This window comes from Mastigoproctus giganteus, chromosome 10 (assembly GCF_048544385.1).
Source record: "Mastigoproctus giganteus isolate SK-2022 chromosome 10, ASM4854438v1, whole genome shotgun sequence".
Lineage (NCBI taxonomy): Eukaryota > Metazoa > Arthropoda > Arachnida > Uropygi > Thelyphonidae > Mastigoproctus > Mastigoproctus giganteus.
The window spans coordinates 20,289,888-20,312,166 of NC_143584.1; the positions used below are offsets into that span (position 1 = coordinate 20,289,888).

Genomic DNA, 22,279 nt, shown 5'->3' on the forward strand with positions numbered 1-22,279 from the left:
TACTTTACCCACTCGGCTAACCCGGTCGGGTTACGGCAGTGAGAGGATCAGAGTGGAAGCAGAGGGTGCTTAGAATCTCTGGATACAACCAGGCTGTCATGCACGGAAACTGAACTTGGGCTGCAACGTAAGATCGCTCATCAGTGAATATAGGATATTAGAGCTGGAAAAGGAATTAGAAAATGTGAATTGGAATATCATTGGTTTGGCTGAAACAATAAGAAGAAATGAATCACTTATAAGTTTATCAAGTGAAAATCTGTGGTATACCAATGGAAACAGTGAAAGGAGCGAAGGTGGAGTTGGCTAATTGGTCCATAAAGATATAAAAAATTCTGTAGAGTTGTTAAAATTGGGAGGAAGAGACATGACACAGAAACTGGCAAGACTCTTCACAAAATGCATTAGAAAATGCCTTTTCTAATGCATTATAATGATGCCTAAGGAGTGGAATAATGCAATCATAGTTTTGCTGCATAAGAAAGGAGATAAATCAGAAATTGGAAATTATAGACCAATTAGCTATTTATCCCACATCTACAAGTTGCTCACAAGGGTCATTACTAACAGATTAGAAAGAATACTTGATGAGAATCAACCGAAAGAGCAAGCTGGTATTAGGACAGGATTCTCAACTATGGACAACCTACACATAATATCACAGTTAATGGAGAAAGAAAATGAATAAAAAACACCATTATGCCTGGCATTTGTAGATTATGAAAAAGCATTTGACTCCATAATAAGGCAATGTTTTGGGCACTGGAAAGACAAGGCATAGATACCCGATATATCATGATTTTGAAGAAAATATATGAGAATACTACCTTCTTTATTAAACTCGACAAAGACAGTAGCAAATTTAAAATTGAGAAAGGAGTTTGACAAGGTGAGACAGTATCTCCAAAGTTGTTTACTGCTGCCCTTGAAGAAACTTTCAGAAGATTAGACTGGTCGCAGAAAGAAGTCAATGTGAATGGAGAGTACCATTTACGATTTGCAACTGACACTGTGATCATAAGCCGTGATCCCAAAGAATTAGAAGAAAACCTTAATCAGTTATGCAGAGTTAGTAAGGATTTCAGACTAAAGATGAATATGGCTAAAACTAATGCCACAGAAAGGGATATAATCATTGAAGTAGCAGATTGAAAAGGTGTGTTCATATACTTATCTGGAACAAGTCATTAGCTATAATAATGATAAGTGGCTGGAAGTCAAGAGAAGAATAAATTTTGAATGATTAGCATTCAGGAAATATAGTCACATACTGAGGAGCAATAGCCCAATTTGTCTGAAATGTAAAATAATAACCAATGTATACTCCCCACCATGACTTATGGAAGTGAAACTTGGGCACTCATCAAAAGAATGACAGAGAAGCTGAGAACTACACAGTGAAGACAACAACGGAGATAGACAGATGAAATTTATGAGTTCGTGGTTAATCAATGGATGGCCACTGCACAAAACAGAAGGAACAGGAAAGTTGCTGGAGAGGCCTTCACTCTGCAGTGAATTGAAAATGGCTGATGATGATGTCAACATATGCTTCTTATGGTCTGGATTGCAGGTGCTCATTATAGCCTGGTTATATTCACTATAATCCTACTGGCCACATCCAACATTGATATGTTGAACAACTGTTTATGACCTACACTGTGGCAATTGTATGGAAATGACATCACATGTACTGGAATAATAATGCTCCAAAGTAGTATAACCAGCAGTACAAACAAAGCACAAATTACACTGGTCAACAGAGTCCTGAGTCCATAGTAAATGGCCTGATTCATACAATGAATCAGGGCATAACCAACATCAATCTCTGTCCATGTAGATGACAGCTATTCTAAAATAAGAACAGAGTAAAATATCAGTGTACTTTCAAAACAAGCATAATTCTCAAATCAAAGTTCGATTTCCACATTATTAACTTCCTGAGTAAACATTTGTTTTTTTGAAAAATACTAGTGTCCAAATACTATTGTGAGTAGGGTATGATATACACTGGTTTCCTAAATTAAAGAAAGAAACCTTTAAACATTAATGTCTAATATGATTTATAGAAAAAATATCTGACCAGAGTACGTCTGCAAGGGGCAAAAGTTAATAACATTGTAGAGCAGATCATCTTTAAGGGCACAAAAGGTGATGTTGTTGCACACATTAGTACTAATTATATTAAGAGTAGGAGAACTGCTGACTTACTTAACAAGTACGGGGCAATGTTGAAAAAAAGTCGTGAATTACGGTTAAATTTGAAAGTGTCTGCAATTCTGCCCTGACATGATAGGAGGAAGTATATGATGAAGGCCTTGTCAATTGATACAGCACTAGAGAAATTGGCAAGGCTCATGGGGCAGAATTTTTCTCAGCATGGTTTGTCCTTGTTAACAGGAGAAGCTGCTTCTACAGGGATGGAATACACTTAAACATATAGAAAGAGATATATCTTATGCTATTGAAGCAGTGTTAGGTGAGTCAGAAAACTCCTAGCTTGGGGGGCATACACAGACTAATAGATTAACAATGGCTGTAGGTAGAAATGAAAGTGATTCTTGAACTGCTTCTATTGGATTGAGAAATAGCCTTGAAGGCAAGATGCCAGAGATTTCAAGGGCTGCTAGGATCCTTCATGGAACAAGTCAATACATGAGGTGTGTTAGGGTAACAAGGACTCAGGACAAGTGCATGTATATTTGCATGTAGAGCAATGCTAGAAGCATAGCAAATAAATTTGATGAATTTGAAGTGCTCATCAGAACATCAAATGCAGAAATTGTTGGTATTTCAGGGACGTGGTATCACTGAGATATAAGGAATGCAGAATTTGAATATGGTGAGTACAATACAAAGAAAGGACAGATTGGATATGAATGGGGGAGGGGTTATGCTCTTAGTTAAGAAGCACATAAAATCTAAGGCAGTGAAACCAGTTCACATGGTGGCCAATGTATTGGTGAGTCACTTTAGTTTGACATAAGTATTTTTTTTTTTTTTTTTTTTGGTAGTTGTTGGTGCATCAGCTTCTGTGGCCATAATGCACCTCCCAAGGTTTTTGCAGTACTCTGATCCAAGCCCGAGGCGGGATTCGAACCCGCGACCTTTAGGTTGTCAGGCAGGCACTTAACCCACCCGGCTAGCCCGGTCGGCTGACATAAGCATTGGGAAAGCAAAAATGAGAGTAGGAGTGTGTTATAGGCCTAATGACTCTGATGAGTACAACAAACAGCTGTACAGAGAAAGAGAGTGGGCCAGTAAATCAGAATGTATTATAATAGGGGATTTGAACTTTCAAGATATTGACTGGAATTTGTAGGTTGGTCACTCACAGACTAGCAAGACTTTTGGGGATTTATTGGATAACTGTTTTTTAAAGGAGCATGTTAGAGAGGCAACAAGAGGAAGTAATATTCTATCTGATTATCAGCAGTGATTATTCATGCATTAAGAATCTGCAGTTAAAAGAACCATTAGGTAGCAGTGATCAAAGTGTATTGATTTGGGATTTACTTAAAGATGTAACTACCACCAAGGGTAAAGGGAGGAGTTTTTATTTTTGCAAAGCTATTACAGCAGTCTTAGACTAGATATAAACTAGGCTGCAATCAAATCACAAAGAATGTTAAGCAAGAAAAAGCAGATTATGAGCAATCAATAATCTGCTTTTCATCAATATGGATGCCATCAGTGATGATCTACAGGTGATATTCTGGCTTATGTTACCCATCTATGGATGAATTCAATAGAAACGTTTGGTGAAACTCAAGCAGCTGCTCTTGACATTTCAAAGGTTTTTGATCATGTTTGGCATTAAGGTTTTCTAAATAAGCTTCCATCTTGTGTTTTGCCAACTGTTTTTTGTAATTGGTTATCCAGTTTTCTCTCTGATCGCTCACTGAGGGTGATGGTAGATGGCTCTCTCTTCTAACTTCTCCACTAATGCTGGTGTTCCCCAAGGTTCAGTTCTTTCTTCCACTCTTTTTCTCTTGTATATTAATGATCTTCTTCCACTGACCAGAAATCCTATCCATAGTTTTGCTGATGATAGCACATTGCATTCCACCTTCCAGTTTGAGAAATCTTGCCCTGCACAAACAGCTTCAACTTCTTGAATATCCACTACCAATTCCCTAAATGATCAGGTAATTCTCTAGTAGGGAAAGGTAACTTAGTTGATTTCATTCCTTCTAAAACTCAGTCCTGTCTTATAGCTCACAAAAAGAACTCTAGCCTATGCTTATCTTTGATGACACTCCGATTTCTAGGCAAGACCATATATCGCTATTTGTACGCAAGATCATAATTGCAGATTACCCTGACTTCTAATCTCTCTTTACATAAGCACTTTACAAATACAGTCAGACCTCTATATAATGAAATTGATTGTTTGCTTGAAAAAAGTTGTTAAACAGAAATTTTGTTATAAAGAAATATGACCTTTTCAACAATGAAAAATACTGCAATTCAACATTCGGAAATATAGTAAAAGATGGGAAATAAATCAGAAATAAGTGGGAATGAATAAATTTTCTGACATTTTAAAAACAATTAATTTATTAATACATACATATTAAGAAATGACCACTTACGTGGTCCTTGTCACAGACATTCTCTCAAATATGCCAGACAAGCTGTACTTGCTACCTGGGAGTCTAAAATGCTGATGGAACTGATATTCGGATGACATTCAAGTCAAGTGGACCCAATTTTGGCAAAGTCTGGATGGTGGTAGTAGTAGTAGTAGTAGTAGTGGCACTTGATGCAAGAAAGCAAGTGTAGGAGCTTATGCAGCATCAGCCAAAAAAAAAAAAAAAAATCACACCATACCCTCCAATTGCCTGTCCAGTTCCTCCTTAAATTTATTTAACCTATCAACTTCCACAACGACAGATGGAAGTTTGTTCCAGCAATTAACCACCCGCTGGCTAAAGGCAAATTTCCGCACATCTATTCTACATCTATCCTTTCTTAATTTGAACTTATGTCCCCGTAGGTTCGTATTCTGAACAAGTGGGAGGATCCCATCAGAATTCAGCGTGCTCAACCCATTCAAGGCCTTATAGACCTCAATCAGATCACCGCGCAGGTGTCTAGTCTCCAGCCACTGCAATTTGCAGAACTTAAGCCTCTCTTGGTAAGAGGATCCCTTCATTCCCCTCACCAATCGTGTTGCTCTTCTCTGTACACGCTCAAGCAAATCTACATCCTTCCTAAAATGAGGCCTCCAGACCTGTACGCAGTACTCAAGGCGTGGCCTGACCATTGCCTTATACAGAGGGACAATCACCTCCTTTTCCCTGCTAGCAAAATTCCTATATATCATTGACAAAACCCCATGACCTGCCCTAGCAGACTGTCTACATTGCTCAGAAAACTTCATATCTGACTGCACAATTACTCCCAGGTCTTTTTCATTTTCTACCACCTTAAGTGTAGTACCACACAGTTGGTACGTTTCTCTGGGGTTACTTCTACCCATATGCAGTACTTTGCATTTGTCAAGGTTAAACTTCAGTTGCCACTTCTTAGCCCATCTGCCCAAATTATCTAGATCCTGTTGCAGTAGCACACTGCCATTACTGTCATTAACAACCCTGCCAACCTTCGTGTCATCTGCAAACTTCGACATTAAGCCTGATATACCTTCATCAATATCATTGATAAATATACAAAACAACAGTGGACCCAACACCGAACCCTGTGGGACTCCACTAATAACATTAGTCCACGAAGAGCAGCACCCATTGATTACCACCCTCTGTCTTCTCCCACTTAACCATCCTTTTATCCATTGTAGCAACTTACCCTTAATACCATTCTGCTCCAATTTGTACAGTAGTCTTCCATGCGCAACAGTGTCAAAAGCTTTCCTGAAATCCAAGTATATGATATCAAAATTATTTTTTGCATCCAGTTCCTTTGTGACCACATCATAATAACCAATCAAATTTGTCAGACAAGACTTTCCCTTAACAAACCCATGCTGTGTCTGAATTATTGCTGCAGTCTTGTCTAGATGATCCTGCAATGCATCTTTAACCAGTGACTCCATTATTTTACCCGGAACAGAAGTTAAACTAACTGGTCTGTAATTATTCGTGTCACCCTTCGAACCTCCTTTGTGAATTGGGGATACATTTGCACATCTCCAGTCCGTGGGAACTTCCCCTGAATCCAAGGATGCTCTCATAATTATGGCTAAGGGTTTGCTTAGTTGCTTTGCCGCCTCCTTTAATATAACTGGATAGATCCCATCCGCCCCAGGTGCCTTTCTTATGTTTAACTTCAACAATTTCTCCTCCACTTTGCTCTCAGTTATTACAAAATCATTAAGCACACTGCTACAATTTGATAACCTTCTTCCATTTTCAAACTGTAATGATTCCTCACGTGTGAATGTAGATGCAAAATACTCATTCAGTTTGTTTGCTATCTGAGCAGGATCATCAACAGTCGAACCATCGATGTCAAGTGGACCAATCATATTCAGCCCCTTCCTTTTAGAGTTTATATAAGTAAAGAAATCCTTGCTGTTTTTCTTAGCATCTTTTGCCAAAGATTTCTCGTATTCCGCCTTTGCCTGCCGAACCTCCTTTGTGACCTGATTACAGACTAGCTTATATCTGCTACAGGCTTCTGCGTCGCCTGATAATTTATATGCATCCCATGCATTTTTCTTCTCTGTCACGAGTCTCATTAGTTCATTTGATAACCATTTAGGCCTAAACCTTGAACAATATTTCTTCATCGGTATGAAAAGTCTAGTAGCTTCCACGATTAATTCCTTGAATGCTTCCCACTTAGAATTTACTGTTTGTAACATCGTCAGTCGATCCCACTGTACAGAATTTAAAAACTGTCTGAGACCACTGTACTCCCCTTTACGGAAGCAAAAACCCTTTCCTTTACCCCTGACGGTAGTTACCTCCCTCTTTGAGTAAATCCCACTTCAGCACACTGTGATCACTGCCACCTAGTGGTTCCTTTATCTGCAAATTCTTAATACACGAATAATCACTGCTGATAACCAGATCAAGAGTATTACTTTCTCTGGTTGCCTCTCGAACATGCTGCTGCAGAAAACAATCATCCAATAAATCCACAAAAGTCTGACTAGTGTGTGAGTGACCAACCCACAAGTTCCAGTCAATATCTGGGAAGTTAAAATCCCCCATTATAAGACATTCTGATTTACTGGCCCACTCTATTTCTCTGTACAATTGTTCATTGTACTCATTCGAGTCATTAGGCCTATAACACACTCCTACTCTTATTTTTGCTTTTGCAGTGCTTATGTCACACCAAACTGACTCAACAGTGCACTGTCCATCTATATCAACTGGATGCACTTCTTTTGATTTTATGTTTTTCTTAATTAACAGCATAACACCTCCTCCCTTTCTGTCCTGTCTATCCTTTCTGTACACATTGTACTCCCCAAATTCCAGTTCTGCATTCCTTATATCTTTGTGACACCACGTCTCTGCTATCCCAACAATATCCACCTTTGATGTCTTGACCAACACTTCAAATTCATCAAATTTATTTACTATACTTCTAGCATTGGTATACATGCAAGCATACATGCTCCTATGCCTATTCCTTGTTACCCTAACACATCCCATATACCCAACTATTCCAGGATGACTGCCATCCGTCCCTGAAACCCCCAACACCCCTCGCTCCAGGTCGCTTCTTATTCTAATAGAAGTTGTGCAAGAATCACCTTCACCTCTGCCTGCGGTTACTGTTAAACTATTAGTCTTTGTATCCCCCCAAGCTAGCAGTTTTCCGACCCACCTAACACTGCCTCGATAGCATCAGCAAATATTCTTGCACCCTTTCTATTTAAGTGTATCCCATCCCTGTAGAAGCAATCTCTCCTGTTAACAAGTACAGTCCAGGCTGAAAAAAATTCTACCCCTTGAGCCTTGCACAATCTTTCCAGGGCCGAATTGATCGACAAGGCTCTCATCATATACTCCCTCCTATCGTGTCTGGGCAGAATTGCAGACACTTTCAAATTCAACCCTAATTCTCGGCTTTTTTTCAACAGTGACCTGTACTTGTTGAGTAATTCTGCCGGTCTCCTACTCTTAATATCATTAGTGCCAATGTGTACAACTATATCACCTTTTGTGCCCTTGAAAGATGATATCCGCTCTGCAACGTCATCAACCTTTGCCCCTGGCAGACATACCCTGGTCCTGTTCCACCTATCCTTTTTACATAGCATGTTCCCCGTTTCCCTGACAATAGAGTCACCAACAACTAATAGTTCCTGTGGGACCAGCGCATTCTGCCTTGGGGGTTGCCGCTGTGTTGCGTGATGACCAAGTGCAAGCTCTGGCGTTGATGTCGGCAGCTGAGAGCTTGATGGGCCCCTCAATTTATTTCCTTCGAGGGTATCCACCCTGTCCTTCAAACTCTCATATAGGCCCATAACAACGCTGAGTTGTCGCCTGATTTCCTTACACTCCTTACATCGCGCACACACAAAGACATCCCCCATGGCAATATCATGTTCCGTTCCAGAGAGTTCGGCAAACATTTCACAAGTTGCACATTTTTTTAGGCTGTGACGCGTTGGAGAATCGCCCCCCCTCAGTTCTCCCCCGAGTCACAACACTCCTGCCACTTTGTGCCCGTTGCTTTGCTGCTCTAGTTCGGGGCATGGTAGTTTAAATTAATAAAATCAATAAATTAAATGTCAGTAGTATTTGAATAGAAACTATGAAATAGAAACAGTGAAGCGTATTACTATATAATTATGCGTTAGAGCTACCTCAATTAAAAAATTTGAATTCCCCACAAAAACTTTGAATTCCCTATATACAAAAACAATGGCTACAAAAATCGAACAAAAATAACGGTTTTACCTATCGTAAGTAAAATCCACAAAAACTCTTTATCTAAATTAAAATAAAAAATAACCAGCGTAACTATAACTATATGACTACGTATTAAGTACAATATAAAACAACAATCATGTAAATAAAAGGCAAACACTTATCGTTTTTGCGGAGCCTGTAACTGTCAGCTGTAACTTTTAAATAGAGTCAGCGCCCTCTATTTGAGGGCGCTGACTCTATATAACTGACTCCTGGGTATAACCTCCATGCACAAGTACTGTGGGTGACCACCCAGGTGTGAACCAACATAAGCAGGGGTCCAGGCGTGGCACCCATACCACATGGAGGAATGCCACCCCTCTGTGTTACCAGGTAATACTAGGTGGTAGATGACTCTCATCAACCGGTGCAATACCACCACTTTGCTTATTGCAGGCTTTAAGTGGTGGAACTTATGTTTAGTCTCCGGAGCTAAGTTCCCCATCTCTTCCATCATGCAGTATGACTGATGACTTTTGAGGTTATGATAAACATCATGGCGAGATCCAATCTTCCATACATTTCGAGGGTACAGCTCTAAAAAGGTGTTTGCAGGCCGGCCGCTAGTTAGAACAGTCAGTTTTTACACTACATGAATTCGATCATACACGATTTATAAATAGTGGAACGATATCGTATATAACACGAACCAAATTCACTTATGTATGATTCGCCTTTGTGTTTACAAAAAATGGCAGTCGGACACGGAATAACCCCATCTGAACGCAACACAATAGGAATGAAGAGAAGATTCTGAAAATGTATTTATGTTTTTTATATCAGTGAAGGGGAAACACATTTCACCATAATAATGTAAAATTCCAGCTATCGGTATTATCGCAAATGCAATTAGATCGAGTGTCCTACCAGTTTATAGCAGATTCCACTAGCAGGAACGCAACTGGAAATTGTTTTTATTGTTTTATGGTAGTAACCCCCAGAAATGTGCTTTAGTAAAATGTGAGCTAGTGAGGTGTTAATAGTGTTGTCTCTGCTTTTACAGTGTTGTTTATTCAGTTACTACACACTCACAGCATTGTTTATGTGTATCAAGCGTGCCTCCTCATTTTGTAATTGTGCTTTATTCCCTAAAAATGAGTAAAATACTTAAAAGGTGTGAAAAGGAAACGTCCTGGTGAAGACGCTACAGATTCAGAAAGAAAAAGAAAAGCAATATCGATAAACAGAGGCGGACTGGAAAAATTCTTACCTGGGAAAATTTGTAGTGGCCTCATACTAGCATTTATGGCCAAAATCACACCAGCCTCCGACCCACCATGGTTTCCCTGGTAAGGCTTATGGCCAGTCCGCCTTTGTCGATAGAGAAGAAATAAAGAAATTGTGAAACACTTTGCACGAAATGAAAGACCATGTGATATTGCACGTGCTAGGGGGGGGCATTGTCGAGGCCATGTTATGTCAAGGATCTGGGTATACTCTTACCATGTGTATGCCATATCCAAAAATTTCATTACTTCATACACCATGTTCCCCCCCCCCCACTTTTTCTTACTATTGAATACAATATGAATTGTCAAACTAATAGAGTAAACTTATCTGTGAAAAGATCTAAACCTCCCAAGCCCTTCCTAATTCATTTCACAAATATACGTGGTCTCAATTCTAATCTAAATGATGTCCATTTCTACTTGCAGTCTGCCAAGTCCCACGTACTTTTTCCGACAGAATCTCAGTTATTGGTTGATTCAACTACTGCTCATCTCAGTTGGCCAAATTATTCGCAATATGATTTCTTTCGCCTCAAAGGTGGTACTTGTGCATATGTCCATTCCGATATTCCCTGTCAGAAACTTGGTAATTTGGAATCCCCTCTCTTTGATCTTCTCTGGCTTAAAATCTCTCTGCCTCGTTCTGTCAAATTCATCTGTTGTCTCTATCATTCTCCCAACTACACTAATCACTTGGAGCTCTTTGACTTTCTCTCTTTGCAACTTAACTTTCTCCAGTCCAACTTTCCTAACAGTGAGGTAATTTTCCTTGGTGATTTTAATGTTCACAACTCGTCGCTGACGAGGCTAGTCGGAGCCATACGTGTTCAAAGCCGCTAAGTGGATTTTTATTATTTATTGATTTGAAATTATTGTTTTTCTAAAACTTTTCATTTAAATTTAGTAGTATAGCATTATTTTGTGATTTTTCTGATTAATCTGGTGTATTTATTCTTTAATCGCCCTTGTAATTGCATAAAAGTATCAGTAACGGTATCAAATCCACGTGTGACAAGTTGCAACTCCGCTGAACATGAAGTTTTTTAGCCATATTTAGCCACTTTATTGACCATTTTTTACATCACATTATTTTCTATAAGTAGCTTATAGACCTAGTCAGGATCGTTAGTTTATTCTGAACTGGACAAGTAAGCTCTCCCCTCAAGCTTGGCAAATTCTTAACCAGCAGGAAAGGGTCTATATTGGCTGGGTGAGCCATAGATTTTGAAAACCTATACCAGTGCCTAAATGCTACAGGTGTTTAAAATTCAGTCACACAACCCATACCTGTAATCAGCAAGTCTCAACTTGTCGCCACTGTGCCCAGAATGGCCATGAATTCAATTCATACCCTAATAAAGGTACCAATGTGTGCAAATTGCAAAAGCCAAAAGTTGCCACACCAGCACTCCATCGGAGGTCCCAATTGCACTGTCTACCAAAAAGCCAAGCATACATTCCAATTTAGACTAAATATTATGAATAGAAGACCTAACTTCAAAAGTACCAAGAGTTAAAATTCAAGCAAATAAACGCACAAAAGGCAAGGTCAGTAGCCAATCAAATTAAGCTAAAGACTCGAGAAGGTCTGGTTGACATCATTCTACTTCAGAATGCCATATACTCGCAGTGGAAATATCACAGGCTACCCTAACTACTATAGGCTCATCTGTTCCTCAACTGACAAATCTTGGGCTGCAATTGCAATCAAAAACATGAGGGTCAATGTAACAAAGATCACCACGTTATGCACCACTACAAGTGCTTGTGCACACATTACTTCAGCACAGGGATCATTCCATATATTGTCTATTTATTGCAGGCCAGATGAGGACATCTCCAAATCTGTCAATCTTATCCAAGCTGCACTTGACATGCTCCCAGGGAATAAACTTATTGATATGGCTGCAAACTGCCATTCTGCCATGTGGCATAGCAACACACCTGATCATACAGAAACTCATAACAGAGAATCATTGGTGAATTTTATCATCTCTTCCAACTTCCATATACTGAACCAACCAGGAAACTCCTCCACTTTTAGTAATACCCTCTGGGAAAGTAAGATCAATATAACCATAAAAATTTAAGCTATTGCATTCAAGATCTCAAAATGGAAGGTTAATGATTCATGGACACTTCTGACCACACAGTGATCAGCTTCTCTCTTTGTCACTCTGTGGATCACATTCCTCCAAATGCCAAAGATATATGGGTAGGCCTTGCTTTACGACACTTCAATGTACACCGTTTAACATTAACACCTTTTTAAAATAATAATGAAAAAATATCTATACATATATAGAATGAGTCAGGAGGAATAATAAATATTTTGGGGAGGTTATAGCATTGATTATTCTGAGTAAAAAAGTTCATATAAACATGTGTCCAATTCTCAATGGATACAGCTGCTTAAAACTGGTGTACACAGCTGCCTGAATCAGATGTGACAAAGAGGTAGTTATAACCTGACACTGTTTGGTGTTAGAAATGTTGTTAAGAATGCTGCACATCTTCACACATGCTGAATATGCTGATATAGTGTTTCTCTACGGTTTTTGTGGGGGAAGTGCAACAGCTGCTTGTAGAGAATATATAGTCAATGGTTTCCTAACCGCAGAATACCAGATTCAAAAGCTTTTACACCAAATTGATGAGATTGGTGCAGTTCCCAAGGCTCATATTTCTTCTGAATTTGCAAATGAACAAAATGTGAATGAAATTGAACACATTCTTCAGTCAGTAGAATGTAGTCCTACTATTAGCCCACAAAGAATTTCTATGTGTATCGGTGTTCCACAAACAAGCATACGGTGAACATTGCAGCATGTATCCATTTCACATATACTGGGTGCAACACATTCAACCAGGAGACAACACCCAGCCATTGGAATTTTGTTGGTGGGTAAATGCTAATCGTTGATTAATTCCATTAATATTGTTCAGCGATGAAGCCATTTTCACCCGTGAAGTATCAACAACACCTATAACTCTCGTAGGTAGTCAGATGAAAATTCACATGCCATCTTAAAAATAAATTTTCAACATCGCTTCTCTATGGTGCAGTATCATCGCCAATCAGTTGATTGGGGCTGTTGTGTATCAAAATCATCTTACAGGGCCCATTTAAATAGAATTTCTGCAAAATGAACTTCCACTACTATTAGAATTAGTAGAGACATATGATGCAAGAAAACAAGCTTATACAGCATCAGCCAAAAAAAAAAAAAAAAACATTCCCATTTCACTGATCCATTCATTCCAAATGTTTGTCTAGTTCTGCCTTGAATTTATTTAAACTATCAACTTCCAGAAGAACAGATGGAAATTTGTTCTTGTGGAAGTTTATTAGTTAAAGGCAAATTTCCACACATCGTCTATTCGACAACTGTCTTTCCTCAGTTTGAATCTATGCCCCATCAGATTTGTAATCTGAGCAAGAGAAAGAATCCCATCAGCATTGAGCCTGCTCAATCCATTTAAGGCCTTATACCCCTCAATCAGATTGCCTCGCAGATTCCTGGTCTCCAGAAGCTGCAATTTGCAGAACTAAAGCTTTTCTTCATAAGAGCACCCCTTTCCCCTCATCAGTCTTATTGCACTTCTCTGTACTCGTTCAAGCAACTCTACATCCTCTCTAAAATGAGGCTTCCACACCTGTATGTAGTACTCAAGGTGGGGATTGACCATTGCCTTATAGAAGGGGATAATCACCTCATCCCTGCTCACAACATTCCTCTATATCATTGACAAGACCCCATGACCTACTCTGGCAGTCTGTCTGAACTGCCCAGAAAACTTGATATCTCACTGCACAATTACCCCCCAGGTATCTTTCATTCTTTGCTACCCTGAGTGTAGCACCACCCAGTTGGTAAATTTCTCTGGGGTTACTGCTACTCATATGCAGTACTTATCATTTGTCAATGTTAAACTTCAGTTGCCACTTCTCAACCAATCTGCCCAACTTTGCCAGATCCTGTTGCAGCAGCATACTGTCATTAACAACCCTGCCAAACATTGTATCATCTGAAAACTTTAACATTAAGCTTGATATCACTTCATCAATATCATTGATAAATACAGAAAACAACAATGGGCCCAACACCAAACCCTGAGGGACACCACTAATAACATTAGTCGGCGTAAAGCAGTATCCAATGATTACCACTCAACCATCCTTTTATCCATTGTAACCACTTGTCCTTAATGCCATACTGCTCCAATTTGTACAGTAGTCTCCCATGTGCAACAGTATCCAAAAGCTTTCCTAAAATCCAAGTATATGACATCAAAATTATTTTTTGATCCAGTTCCTTTGTGACCATATCATAGTATCCAATCAAATTGGTCAGACAAAACTTCCCCTTAACAAACCCATACTGTGTCTGAACTATTACTGCTGTCTTGTCTAGTTGATCCTGCAATGCTTCTTTAACCAGTGACTCCATTATTTTCCCCGAACAAAAGTCAAACTAACAGGTCTGTAATTACTCGTGTCACCCCTTGATCCCCTTTTGTGAATTGGTGATACATTTACACATCTCCAGTCCGTGGGGAATTCCCTTGAATCCAAGGATGCTCTCATAATTATGGCTAAGGGTTTGCTTACTTCCTCTGCCACCTCCTTTAATATAACTGGATAGATCCCAGCTACCCCAGGAGTTTTTCTTATATTTAACTCCAACAATTTCTCCACCACTTTGCTCTCAGGTATGACAAAATCATTTAACTCCCTGTTAGAATTTGATAAACATCTGGCCCTATCCTCCTTGAATAACTCCTCATGTGAATGTACATGCAAAATATTCATTTAGTTTGACAGCTATCTGAGAATGATTATCTACAGCCAAACCATTGATATCAAGTGGACCAATCTGATTCATCCCCTTCCATTTAGAGTTTATAAAAGTAAAGAAGTCTTTGCATCCTCTGTTGGAGTTTTCTCATAATCTGCCTTCATTTGCCTAACCTCCTTTGTGACATGATTACAGACTAGCTTGTATCTACCATGGGCTTCGATGTCATCTGACAATTTATGTGCATCCCATGCATTTTTCTTCTCTGCCAAGAGTCTCATTAGTTCATGTGACATCCATTTGGGCCTAAACCTAGAACAGTATTTCTTAGTTGGAACAAAAACACTGGAATCTTCCAAAAAATTACTTCCTTGAATGCTTCCCATTTAGAATTTGTAGTTGGTAACATCGTAATCTCTGTGACCACTGTAGTCATCTTTACAAAAACAAAAAACCTTCCTTTTACCCCTGATGGCAGTTACATCTTTAAGTAAATCCCACATCAGTACACTGTGATCACTACCACCTAGTGGTTCCTTTATCTGTAAATTCTTAACGCATGAAAAATCACTGCTGATAATTAGATCAAGAGTGTTATTCCCTCTTGTTGCCTCTCTAACATGCTGCTGTAGAAAACATCGTCATTCTATCATTCTACTCTTCCATTTGGCATGGGTTGAGTCCCTATTTAGATATCGTCCTCCATTGCTGTCGATCTCTTGAATCTTGCATCATTTGTTGATAACTTTGAAAGCCTGTGTTTTCCTTTAGGCATTGGAGCCATTCTCTTTTGGGTCTTCCTGTTCATTCTCCAATTCTTCCTGTCAGTACTACATTAGGCAGCCTGTGTTGTTTCATCCGGTTCACATGTCCAAACCACTGAAATTGTTTTTTGTAGATCTGCTCTATTATTCTGCATTCAAAATTTAGACTTCTCCTTACTTAGCATTAGTAGAGGCATATGACGCAAGAAAGCAAGCTTATGCAGCATCAGCCAAGAAAAAAAAAAAAAAAAAAACTCCCATTTCACCTCTCCGTTCATTCGAAATACCTGTCGAACTGAGCCTTAAATTTATTTAGGCTATCAACTTCAACAATAAGGATTGAAAGTCTGTTCCACCAACCAACTACCCACTGGCTAAAGGAAAATTTCCACACATCTATCCCACATCTGTGTTTCTTGAATTTGAATTTATGCCCTCTCAGGTGATTATTCTGAGCAAGAGGAAGAATCCCATCGGCACTGAGCATGCTCAAACCATTCAAGGCTTTATACACCTCTAGACACTGTAATTTGCAAAACTTAAGCCTTTCTTTGTAAGAGCAACCCTTTGTTCCATTCACTAATCTTGTTGCCCTTCTCTGTACTCGTTCCAGAAGCTCTACATCCTTTTTGAAATGAGGCCTCCAGACTTGTATACAGTACTCAAGGTGTGGCCTGACAATTGCGTTATACAAGGGAATAATCACCTCCTTATCCCTGCTAGAAAAATTCCTGTATATCATTGACAAGACACCATGAGCTACTTTTGCAGCCCGTCTGCACTGCTCAGAAAACTTCATATCTGCCTGCACAATTACCCCGAGGTCTTTTTCATTCTCTACCACTCTCAGTGTAGGCGCCTCCGTAGCCAGGTGGGAAGGAGCAGCGGTGCGTTAGCACACGCTCCTTGATTAGACCGGGGTTCGAGCCCGTCACCACCAAATATGGAGGATGCGGAAAGGTCAGGGAATGACCACCGCATATCCCGGAGCAATATGGCCTTAGTTGCTAATGCTCCTAAAAACCAAATTACAACAACAACAACAACTCTCAGTGTAGAACCACAGAGTTGATACGTTGCTCTGGGGTTACTGTTTCCCATATATAGTACTTTACATTTGTCAATGTTAAACTTCATTTGCCACCTCTCAGCTCATCTGCTCAACCTTTCCAGATCTTGTTGCTGCAGCGTAGTGTCCTTAACAACCCTACCAACCTTTGTATCGTCTGCAAACTTGGACATTAAGCTTGATATACCATCATCAATATCATTTATAAATACAGAAAACAACAATGGACTCAACGTTGAACTCTGAGGGACTCCACTAATAACATTAGTCCATGATGAGCAGTGTCCATTAATTACCACTCTGTCTTCTCCCCCTCAACCATCCCTTTATCCACAGCAACAAATTGCCTCCAATGCCACACTGCTCCAATTTGTGCAGCAGTTTTCCATGTGCAACAGTATCAAAAGCCTTTCTAAGATCCAAATATATAATATCAAAGTTATTCCCTGTATCCAGTTCTTTTGTGACTGCATCATAGTATCCAATCAAATTGGTCAGGCAAGACTTTCCCCTTAAAAAAACCATGCTGTGTCCGAGCTATAACTGAAGTCTCGTCTAGATGATCTTGCAGTGCTTCTTTAACCAGTCCTCCATTAATTTTCCTGGAAAAGAAGTTAAACTCACAGGTCTATAATTACTTGTGTCAGCCTTTGATCCTCCTTTGTGAATTGGGTCACATTTGCACATCTCCAGTCTATGGGTACCTCCCCTAAGTTCAAAGAAGCTCTCATAATTATGGCTAAGGGTTTGCTTACTTCCTTTGCTGCCTCATTAATATAACTGGATAGATTCCATCCACCCCAGGTACCTTTCTTGTGTTTATCCTCAACAATTTCTCCTCCACTTTCCTCCCAGTTATTACAAAATCATCTAGCTCACTGCCTGACTTTACTTCACCCCTTTCCTGAATAACTCTTCATGTGTGAATGTAGATGCAAAATACTAGTTTAGTTTGCTAGCCACCTGAGCAGGATCCTCAATTGTTGAACCATCAATATCCAGTGGACCAATCTGATTCATCCCTTTCCTTCTAGAGTTTACATAGGTAAAGAACTCTTTTCTGTTTTTCTTTGCATCCTTTGCAAAGGATTTCTCATAATCTGCCTTTGCCTGCCTAATCGCCTTTGTGACTTGGTTACAAACCAGCTTATATCTCTCATAGGCTTCCATGTCACCACTTAATTTATATGTATCCCATGCATTTTTCTTCTCTGCCATATATCTCATTAGTTCATCTGACATCCATTTAGGCCTAAACCTTGAACAATATTTCTTAGTTGGTATGTAAAGCCTAGTAGCTTCCAAGATAAGTTCTTTGAATGCTTCCCATTTTGAATTTTCTGTTGGTAACATCATCAGTTGGTCCCACTGTATAGAATTTAAATACTGTCTCAGACCATCGTAGTCGCCTTTACGAAAGCAAAAACCCTTCCCTTTACCCCTGATGGTAGTTACCTCTTTGAGTAAATCCCACTTCAGCACACTGTGATCACTGCCACCTAGTGGTTCCTTTATCTGCAGATTCTTAATGCATGAAGAATCACTACTGATAATCAGATCAAGAGTATTACTCCCTCTAGTTGCCTCCAGAACATGCTGATGTAGAAAACAATCATCCAATAAATCTAGAAAAGCCTTGCTAGTGTGTGAGTGGCCAACTCGCAAATTCCAGTCAATATCTGGGAAGAAATTAAAATCCCCCATTATAAGACTCTCTGATTTAATGGCCCACTCTATTTCCCTGTACAGTTTCTTATTATACTCATCAGAGTCATTAGGGCTATAGCACACTCCTACTCTCAAATTTCATATCTCAATGCTTATGTCACACCAAACTGACTCGATGCACTGTACAGCGATGTCGACTGGCTTCACTTCCTTGGATTTTATGTGTTTCTTAACTAATAGCATAACCCCTCCTCCCTTCCTATTCTGTCTATCCTTTCTGTAGACGTTGTACTCCCTGAATTCCAGTTCTGCATTACTTATATCTGTGTGACACCACGTCTCTGATATCCCAACAATATCTGCCTTTGATGCTTTGAGCAATACCTCAAATTCAAATTTATTTACCAAACTCCTAGCATTGGTGTACACGCAAGTATACATGCACCTGTTCTTTTTCTTAGCTACCCTAACACAACCCATGTGTTTACTTGTACCGCAATGACTCCCAGCAGTCTCTGAAATACCCTGCATCTTGTTTTCCAGGCTTCTGCTCATTCCAATAGAAGCAGTGCAAGAATCACTTTCACCTCTGCCAGTGGCTACTGTTAATCTATTAGTCCTTGCATTCCCCCAACCTAGTAGTTTTCCGATCTACCTAACACTGCCTCGATAGCATCAGCAAATATTCTTGAATCCTTTCTATTTAAGTGTATCCCATCCCTGTAGAAGCAGTCTCTCCTGTTAAGCACAGAGCAGGCTGAAAAAAATTCTACCCCTTGGGCCTTGCACAATCTTTCCAGGGCCAAATTGATTGACAAGGAGCTCATCATATCCTATTATGTCTGGGCAGAATTGCAGACACTTTCAAATTCAACCCTAATTCACGGATTTTTTTCAACAGTGATCTATACTTGTTAAGTAATTCCGCTGGTTTTTTTTTTTTTTTTTTTTTTTGATTTGGTAGTTATTGGCGCATCGGCTTCTGTGGCCATATTGCACCTCCCAAGGTTTTTGCAGTACTTTGATCCAAGCCCGAGGCGGGAATCCAACCCCCCGACCTTTGGGTTGCCGGGCAGGTACTTTACCCACTCGGCTAGCCCGGTCGGCCAATTCCGCTGGTCTCATACTCTTAATAGCATTAGTGCCAATGTGTACAACTATATCAACTTTTGTGCCCTTAAAAGATGATATCCGCTCTACAACGTAATCAATCTTTGCCCCTGGCAGACATACCCTGGTCCTGTACCACCTATCCTTTTTACAAAACATGTTCCCCGTTTCCCTGACAATAGAGTCACCAACAACTACTAGTTCCTGTGGGACCAGCGCATTCTGCTTTCGGGGTTGCCACTGTGTTGCATGATGACCAAGGGCAAGCTCTGGCGTTGATGTGGGCAGCTGAGAGCTTGATGGGCCCCTCAATTTAGATCCTTCGAGGGCATCCACCCTGTCCTTCAAGCTCTCATATAGGCCCATAACAAAGCTGAGTTGTCACCTGATTTCCTTACACTCTTTATATCGCGCACACACAAAGACATCCCCCGTGGCAATATCATGTCTCGTACCCGATTGTTCCACAAACATCAAGCAAGCAGTGCGTTTTAAAAGGCTGTGATTCGGAGGGCAACTGTCCCTCTCAGTTCTTCCCTGAGCCACAGCACTCCCATTAGCTTGAGCCTTTTGCTTTGCTGCTCTGGTCTGTCATGATTTTGATTTAATTTCAATAAAATTTCAATTTCAGTAGAAAAAGTTTAACCCCAAACTTGTATCCCAACACAGTTATAACGCTATATATATTTTTCAGTATCAAGTATTATATATGAGTTCCGTTTATATAACTTCCGTATCAAGTTATGTATTAATTAATTATGTTACATTTGTAAAATCTAAGTTTTTATATGTATTTAGTTAAAAAGTACAATTTAAGTGACAATGAAGTTTAACAAGATTAATAGATTTTACCGATTAATTGACAATATTATATTATATACTATACTGTACTGTACTAAGTTAATGCTATCTAGTTCGGGATATAACATTGTACCGTATAACAATGGTGGCAAGTTACGAACGGTAAATCTACTTACACTTAAGTATTAATTAACTTCCAAATCTCGCTTTCTCAATTCAGAATAAACTAAGGATCCTGACTAGATCTATAAGCTACTTATAGAAAATAATTTAATATAACAATTGGTCAATAAAGTGTCTAAATAGGGCTAAAAAACTTCTCGTTCAGCGGAGCTGCAACTTGTAACATGTGGATTTGATACCCTTACCGATACTAAGTAATACCTACAAAATCTCTATCTAAGTTAAACTTTAAACTAAGTATCGTAACTAGGAATATAAAACTACTCTAGAAAATAAGTTAATATGCCAATTTAAGCTAATAAAACAGAAAAAACTTTGCCTGCACAAGGCTATTCTTGTTCACCTGTTGTTCATTAGTTTTATGTTCTCTCCAATTTGTTTTGTTGATTTTCCTTAGACATCTCATTTCAAATGACATTATTGTTTTCCTTTCTTTCTTATTTATTATCCAATTCTCTGATCCATAAGTTGCTGTGGGTAAGATAACAGTTTCATATAGTTTAATTTTTAGACTATTTGAGATTTTATTGCTCTTCCATATGTTTTTGAGTTTGTTCATGTTTGTCCATTTGATGTTCAGTCTTTGATTAATTTGGTCAATATTACTTAGGTTTCCAGCTATTAGAGAGCCCAGGTATACAAATTTTTGTACTTGTTCTATTTTTTGATTTTGGATGTTTATGTGTATGTCTTATATGTTTTTTCCGATATGCATACTTTGGTTTTATTTATATTAATATTAATTCCATTATTGTTGTTTGCTTTATTGATGTTTGTTAATATTTCTTTTAGTTGTTCTTTGGTTTCTGTTAAAATCACAATATCATCTGCATATTTTATGTGGTTTACATTTTTTCCATTTATTATTGTGCCTCTTTTTTCTTCAATTGATTTCATTAGTTCTTCTAGGTAGATATTAAATAGATATGGAGATAAAGGGCATCCCTGCATGATTCTTTTCTCTATTTCAAATTTCCCTGTTTTAAGGTTGTTGAATTTTACTATTGCTCTTGTATTTTTGTAGAAATGTTTATGAACATGATTATTTCATGATCAAGTGGAATTTTTTGTAGTTGCTTCATTAAATTTTCTCAAATGCCTGCTTGAAATCGATGAAGCACAGATAAAGAGATTTCTTCTTATTGCAATATTTTTCTACAATGATGTTTAGTATGAATATTTGGTCTATTGTTGATCTGTCTTTTCTAAATCCTGCTTGTTCTTCCCCTATTGTTTATTCATATGTTTTAAGTATCCTATTTTGTAATATCCTTATAAATATTTTATATATATGATTTAAAAAGGTAATGGGTCTATAATTCTGACAATTTTCTTTATCTCCTTTTTTGCATATAGGTACTATTATTCCACTTTTCCAGTCTTCTGGTATATCACCTGTAAAAAAAAATTGGATCAAACAATTGTGCAAGGTGTTTTAACATTGCATCGCCTCCGAATTTCCATAGTTCTGCTTGGATATTATAATTTCCGGGTGCCTTGTCATTCTCCATTTGGCTAATTGCTTTCTGAACTTCTTCTTTTGTTATCGAGGGTGCTTTATCTCTTCTATTATCTAAGGCAAGAGTGTTTTTGACTTCCCCTTTGAACAGGGTTTGGTAATATTCTAAGGATGTGTCATTGTAGCAACAGTACACTGTTGAGAAAGGAGACAGCTGTCTCCGAAAGCTTTGGATTTCCAGTATTTTAACGATTTTATTATTGTTGTTTTTAACTGTTTTATCATACCGATTTTATTTCT

The 22,279-nt window shown here is 38.8% G+C and overlaps 1 protein-coding gene across 2 annotated transcripts in view; it reads right to left on the reverse strand.

Annotated features, from left to right (window-relative positions):
* The window catches only part of LOC150078833 (uncharacterized), a 198,783-nt gene that overhangs the window by 92,572 nt on the left and 83,932 nt on the right, over positions 1-22,279 (reverse strand). The gene's annotated exons all lie outside the window — the stretch shown is intronic.